The following is a 7,530-nucleotide window of genomic DNA, read 5'->3' as shown; positions in this document are numbered from 1 at the left end:
AACAAAAACATTAAATATAAATGTTTCAATTTTTTTTAGATACGCATTTTTATTTACTAAAAAAATAAGCCAACTGTCGTCTTTAACTCTATAATTCTCTATTTTTTTATTTTCTAAGTTTTAATCTTCAATCTTAGTCCTTTCCTAGTTCCTTAACTAAATAAGAAGCTAATTATTCATTTAACTTATAATTTTATATTTTGTTTGTCTGCTCTCTTTTGTTTGTCTCATTGTGCTACATGCATTTAAAAAAACGTAAATAATTAAAATAAAGTATTATATATCTGTGACCAAAAAGTTTTTTAAAGTTTTTTTTTCTTTTTAAAATGTAATTTATTTTTGCAGGGACAGCTCAAAATTTAAAATGTTAATATTAAAATAATTTGTGTCTGTAGTACCTGAGCAGGTACACAAGAGAAAATTGTGTTATACATATGTATAAAAAATTATTCAAAAAAGACAGCTGGAAGTGAGAACGGAAAAACAATAAAAACATAAAATATAAATGTTTTAATGTTTTTTTTAAATAGATATTTTTATTTACTTTAAATTCAGCCAACTGTTGTGTTTAATTCTTTAACTCTCAATTTTTTTTATTTTAAATTTCTAACTTTTAATCTTCAATCATGCCTAGTTTCTTTGTTTAATAGGCACCCTAAACTAATTAATAAGCTAATTATTCATTAAACTTATTATTATAATTTTTACTATTATTTTATTTGACTGCTCTCTGTTGATTGTTCATTAAAAAAAATTAGTATTACATTTATTTAATACATCATTTCCTTCAGGATTTATTTCAAATATTTATTTACATGTCTACTTATGTATTCATCTAATACAGAATTCTGCATCATTCAATATAAAATTAAAAAATGTATGTGCTATTAAATAAATCTTGAAATTTAAAAAAATGACAATAATTGCAGAAGTAAATAAATAAAAGCTAAGCTAATTATTCATTTAACTTATTATCATTTTTATTATTTATTTTATTTGACTACTCTCTCTTGATTGTCTCTGTGTTGCATGTTTTGATTGTCAAACCACTTTGTGAACGTTGTTCTTAAGGGTGCCATATAAATAAAAATATTTACATAAAAATATAAAATATTATGTAACTGTGGCCAAATATTCAGTTTCAGCTCTGTGGTCCTAAATTAGTTTAAAAAAATATCCAAAAAGACTAAAAACAACGACCTAAAAACTGTCATGTCCAATCAGTTTTGTCTATAACCAACTTAGAACATCAATTCTATGGGATGTATGTTGGTTTGAATAGTTTAAAAAAAAAAAAAAAAAAAGATATGCTGATGTGAGCCTTGAAAGTTTACCCAGAAAGCACTTTATAAAGTTTTCACCATCCTCAGATAGAATTACTCAAAAATTGTTGACAGTTATTTAAAAATGTGTTCCAAATGACATGAAAGTCATCTGAAACCACATAAAATTGGTCCGAAATTACTCAGTATTGTTCAAAATAACATGTAAATCATCCAAAATTTCTTAAAAAAAAGTTTAAAATGGCTAAAAAAAAACTGTCCAAAAGTACTTTAAAATCTTTTTCAAATGTTAAAAAATCATCCAAAATTACCCAGATGTGTACGAAAGCAGTCAAACTTTGTCCAAGTAAATGATTTTTAAAACAAAGAGCCTAAAATGTTGACTAGTCAACTTGTTCTGAGTTTGCTTTGGGCTTCAACACTTTTGCACATGATCACCACTGATAGGTCAAAAACTTAGCCGGTCAGAATCCAGCTGCAGCTGGTTCAGATGGAGTTTCAGGTTTCAGATTTGAGCATTTCAGGTGGTTAAGGATGTGATTTATTGGCAAGCATCAACCCGATGGGTTGAGAAATCCAAGGCACCAAAACATCAAAAACTGAAGTTTTTTAATTTTTCACTTGAAGCTGTAAAAGAGTGGATCTCCATAGAGCTCATACTAAACTCCTGTTGTTGGAACATGTGGAAGGGCAGCGCTGAGGCTGGAGCAGATAAACGAGGCTCTTCATTGGTCTACAGCCTGTCTGTGTTGCTAGGCAACATCCTCAACATTCAGTGTCATGTGACATTCTGAGTAGAACATCAGTGATGATGTCTGACCTTCAGTCCAGTCAGCAGACAACCACCAGCAGACTACAAAGACCGTGCAAATCTCGTAGTAATGGAATCAAGAAGGAAACGACCTATCCTGTCCTGCCGTCAGCAGACGGAGCAGCCAGCAGAATCCCAGCCCAAACACCAGAGTCCGCCTCTAAACCCCCCCATTCTGAGTATGGAGGATTTTCCAGCTCTGCAGAAGGAACGAAGGAACTTCACTGTCTGCAGTGCAGTCGATCAGAAACAACAGACTGTCCCAAAGAGACAGAAAATCCACAGGAAGTCGGGTCTCAAAGTGACGTTTGGGTTGACGGTGCCGGTCCCCCAAGTCCTCATCGCATCCCCGACAGCCTGTTGCAGCCAAGAGGGCTCCGTAGCCATGGCAACAGAGTCCAACACAGAGTCAGCAGCTAGACCTGGTCCAAGGCCTGTAGCTAGACCCGGTCTGAAGCCCGCGCCTAGACCTGGACCAAGGCCTGTGGCTAGACCTGGACCGAGGCCCGTAGCTAGACCCGGACCGAGGCCCGTGGCTAGACCCGGACCGAGGCCCGTGGCTAGACCTGGACCGAGGCCCTTGGCTAGACCCGGACCGAGGCCCGTAGCTAGACCTGGACCGAGGCCCATGGCTAGACCCGAACCAAGGCCTGTGGCTAGACCTGGACCGAAGCCTGTGGCTAGACCTGGACCGAGGCCTGTGGCTAGACCTGGACCGAGGCCCGTAGCTAGACCCGGTCTGAAGGCCGCGCCTAGACCTGGACCAAGGCCCGTATCTAGACCCGGACCGAGGCCCGTGGCTAGACCTGGACCGAGGCCCATGGCTAGACCCGGACCAAGGCCCGTAGCTAGACCTGGACCAAGGCCCGCTGCTGGACCTGGACAACAGATCACCATCTTGGCCAGACCAAGGCCCCAGCCTGAAACTGGACCCGGGCCAGAACTCTTGGCCAGACCAGAGCCACGGACCAAAGCACAGTCCATGGAGACACCAGGGCCAGAGTCCATGGAGACACCGAGGCCAGAGTCCATGGAGACACCGGGGCCAGAGTCCATGGAGACACCAGGGCCAGAGTCCATGGAGACACCGGGGCCAGAATCCATGGAGACACCGGGGCCAGACACCGGGGCCAGAGTCCATGGAGACACCAGGGCCAGAATCCATGGCGACACCAGGACCAGAGTCCATGGAGACACCAGGACCAGAGTCCATGGAGACACCGAGCCAGACACCAGGACCAGAGTCCATAAAGACACCAGGACCAGAGTCCATCATTGGAGAAAACCTTCTGTCTGCTGAAGAACAGATTCTGCAGCTGAAAGCTATCCAGGCAGAGTCCACCAGACAGATTGCTGATCTGTCCATGGATCTCTGCAAAGAGAGACTGAAAATAAGAGATGCTTCAGTCACCATTGAACAAATGGAAGCATTTCTACAAGAAGTCCGGAGAGAAAAGACGGAGACGGAAACCTGTCTGGTTGAACAGGTCAACCAAAACTCCCAACTGAAAACAGAACTAGAAAAAATTCAGCTGCATCTGAAGGAGCAGCAGCAACAGTGGGAGGTGGAGAAGAGCCGTCTGGAAGTAGAATTAAAGACGGCACTTTGTAAAGAAGAAGGAAACTCCGACCAGAAAATAGATTCTATAGAGGAGGTGGTGGACAAACCAGAAAAAAAGAAGAAGTCCTGGTGGAAGAGGTTCGTCAATTTCTTTCAGAAAAGTGGTGGAACCAAACCTCAACCTGAGTCCTGACTCAGGTTGAAACTCTTCCTCTTCTCCTCCTGTCTGGACACACCAACCAAATAATTAATAATATCTTTCTGAAAGATATTATTTGTTATTTGTTATAGGTCTAACTGTTTTTTTTTTTTAAACTAAATTTTATACAGTTTTATACTACTTTTTCATAATAAAATATAAAATACCATTATAAACTACATCATTTCATGTTTATATGAATTCTCATGTTGTGTAATTATATATTACCATGCTGTTTATAACATGTACTTAAAAAAATAGAACAAAATTTAAAAAAAAAAAATTTAACAGAATGTTCCTTACTTACATGTTTTCTTTAACAAAATTCTGAGTTTGACAAAATTTAACTAAATATTAACGGCAATAAAAACAGTCAGAGAGTTGTTGTTAAAAAAGAATTTATGTTTTTGTGCAGTTGTGATTCTGCTGTTTTCATGGTTGTGTGAAGGTTCTGTACTAACATGTCCCACTAATCAATGAGGAGTTTTTGGGTTTACAGCTGCGAACTCAAGGAATGATGAGTCTGAAGTTGTTTGAATGAATGAGCGATGACAGTTTGAAATGTCTGAGCTGTAGAACGTCTCCTGGAGAAAGTTCTAGAGTAGACCTACCGACAACTGTCCTGTAGGTATACGACAACTGTCCAGTTGTCGGTAGGTCTACTCTAGAACTTTCTCCAGGGGACGTTCTCCTCTATGGACTTCATGAACGTGGAATGTTCTAAGTGACACCAAACTGAAAGACTGAAAGCAAGAAAGGAGAACGTCCCCTGGAGAAAGTTCTAGAGTAGACTTACCTACTCTAGAACTTTCTCCATGGGGCGTGTCGGTAGGTATACTACAACTGTCCAGTTGTCTACTCTAGAACTTTCTACAGGGGACGTTCTCCTCTACGGATTTCAAGGACCTGGAAGTCTGGAAATATTCACAGTTTGGATGGTAGAACTCTGATCATTGATAAAGTTACTGGAGATGTTTTTTTTTTAATTTTTTAAAATCAGCTTATTGTGAAAGATTTGTTGTCTCTATATACATTTATTTCACTTATTTTCTCTTTTAAAAGTCCATTTTCTCTCAGGGCCCTTTGCTGTGTGTTAATCACTGATTGTTTTTTTATGCAGGTCCATTTATTCTCTATGAGATGCTGTGTAATAACTCAGGTACTGATATGATCGGTGAGTCACGCTGACTGTATGAGGAAATAATCACATCTGTGTGCGTCATTGTTCTGCACTTTGGGTGCAACCATCAGCATGAATCGTTTAAACCATCACAGTTTAAAGCATTTCTGTCTGAGAATGTTCTGGAATATGAATATAAAATAAACAAATATGGAAAAACTGACTTCAAATGAGAATTATGTTATTGTCAGAACTTACATTATAGTTAGAAGGTGGTGATGTTTGTGAATTTTAAACAGTTTATTCCCACCAAGAGTTTAAATTCTGCTTTACTTTGTTTTTACTCTCAGTTTTTGTGTGATATATCTTGTGGAACAAGTTGAAATTATTCCAAAATGACTCGAAACCTGTTCAAAACTAATCAAAATTTCCCAAAGCGTCTCAAAAATGATACAAAATGATTCCAAATATGTCCAAAATTTGTTAAATCTTGTTGTAAATGACCCAAAAGAATTCCAAAATCACCCTGAACAAGTCCCAAAAAACTCAAGTTTTGTTCAAAATGGTCAAATTTGTCCAAACAAATTAAAAATTGCCAATAATGACTCAAAATCTGTCTAGAGTAACTTGTAAAGCAAGTTGAAATTTTTCCCAAACTGCTCTAATTGTAGTAAATGACTTGAAACGTTTTGATAATGAATTTGTGAACTTGTATTCAGTGACTGGAAATGTGTCCTAAATTACTGAAAAATCATCCAAACTGACTCAAACTTTATCCATCGTCCACAATGACTGGAAACCTGCTCAAAACTACTCAAAGCTTCTCAAAACATACTAAAAATGCTCCAAAATCTGTTAAATCTTTTCCCAAATGACTCAAAAAAGTCCCAGATAACCCTGAACGAGTCCCAGGAAGCTCAAAGTTTGTTCAAAATTATTCAATTTGAATTAAAAATTGCCAGTAATGACTCAAAATCTGTCCATTCTGTGAGATTCTTCCAAATAGCCACCCTTTGCTTTGATCAGTTTTCCACACAGTCTTGTTATTCTCTGGATGAGCTTCATGAGGTAGAACCTGAAATGGTTCTCCAACAGTCTTGAAGGAGTTCCCAGAGATGCTGAGTATTTGTTGGTCCTTCTGCCTTCACTCTGAGGTCCATCTCATCCCAAACATCTGGATTGGGTGTAGGTCAGGTGACTGTGGAGGCCAGGTCATCTCCATCATCTCCTTCTAGGTCAGATAGTCCTTCCACAGTCTGGAGGTGTGTTTGGGGTCATTGTCATGTTGGAGAATAAAAGATGGTCCAACTAAACGTAAACCAGATGGGATGTCATGTCACTGCAGGATGCTGTTTAACTTCACTTTGTAGCTTCAGTTTGATGGTTTAGCTTCAGCTGGTAGCTTCAGTTAGATTTTGTTAGCTTCAGTTTGATGTTGTAGCTTCAGTTTGTAGCTTCAGTTGATATCTTCAATTTTAAGCCTTCAGATGTTGCTGCTGTTCCTCCGTCCTCCACTAGATGTCGGTGTTTTACTTCATGTTTTCCTCGTTGACAGTCACATGGACCTCCATGTTGGAGAGAGAGAGTCTGGAAGACCAGCAGAAAGTTTAGTCCGACTGAGTGAAGGAAGCAGAGAGTCACATCAGAGGTGAGTCTCAGTCTTTCTGCTTCATTCTGCTGATCCTTTATTCTTTATTCTACTGGTCCTTTAGTCTTTATTTTACTGGTCGTTTAATCTTTATTCTACTGGTCCTTTAGTCTTTATTTTACTGGTCCTTTAATCTTTATTCTACTGGTCCTTTAGTCTTTATTTTACTGGTCCTTTATTCTTTATTCTACTGGTCCTTTAGTCTTTATTTTACTGGTCCTTTAATCTTTATTCTACTGGTCCTTTAGTCTTTATTTTACTGGTCCTTTATTCTTTATTCTAGTGGTCCTTTAGTCTTTATTTTGCTGGTCCTTTAATCTTTATTCTACTGGTCCTTTAGTCTTTATTTTACTGGTCATTTATTCTTTATTCTAGTGGTCCTTTAGTCTTTATTTTACTGGTCCTTTATTCTTCACTCTGCTGGTCCTTTCTTCTTTATTCTACCCTTATTTCTGACCTCCAGACGTCTCTGACCTTGTTGGATGTTTATCTGATAAACTCTGTGTATCTGCTGTGATCTGGTTGGTGAACGTTGCGCTGGGATTTCATTAATTAACCCTTTAAACACCAGCTCATTGTTGTTGATCTGATGTGTGAGCACCCTGCGCTCTGATTGGCTGAGCGCCGTTTCCCCTCGGCCGCTGTGGAAGCCAGAAATAAACTGGTGGAGAAGAACAACATTTGAGAATACCGACCATTCCTGGAGCCGTTCCTCCCTGCAGACCAGAGGAATTCATTCCTACAATGTGCCCTTCTGTTGGCCGCTGGAGCCGCTCCATCGCACACGTGGCACAGAAAACATAAGAACAGCAGGCGATAGGGCTTTTAGAGGAGCTTCTGTCCTAAAACATCACAGTTACCTGCTGCTTCTGATGTCTGGGGGTTCATTCTTCTTGTTAGTTTGACTT

The 7,530-nt window shown here is 39.1% G+C and overlaps 1 protein-coding gene and 1 long non-coding RNA gene across 2 annotated transcripts in view; one reads left to right on the top strand and one right to left on the bottom strand.

Moving 5' to 3' along the window:
• Window positions 1-4,660: 4,660 nt before the first annotated feature.
• The window catches only part of LOC111588983 (uncharacterized), a 136,504-nt gene continuing 133,634 nt past the window's right edge, over window positions 4,661-7,530 (bottom strand). Inside the window, exon 6 of the long non-coding RNA XR_008601288.1 lies at window positions 4,661-6,561. This is a non-coding gene — a long non-coding RNA (uncharacterized LOC111588983). The remainder of the gene's footprint in view (window positions 6,562-7,530) is intronic.
• The window catches only part of tspan4a (tetraspanin 4a), a 180,056-nt gene continuing 179,087 nt past the window's right edge, over window positions 6,562-7,530 (top strand). The window contains exon 1 of the mRNA XM_055009581.1: window positions 6,562-6,622. The gene's annotated coding sequence lies outside the window, so the exon portion shown is untranslated. The remainder of the gene's footprint in view (window positions 6,623-7,530) is intronic.

Source organism: Amphiprion ocellaris, chromosome 1 (genome assembly GCF_022539595.1).
Source record: "Amphiprion ocellaris isolate individual 3 ecotype Okinawa chromosome 1, ASM2253959v1, whole genome shotgun sequence".
NCBI lineage: Eukaryota > Metazoa > Chordata > Actinopteri > Pomacentridae > Amphiprion > Amphiprion ocellaris.
This window is presented reverse-complemented; position numbering and strand designations above follow the sequence as displayed.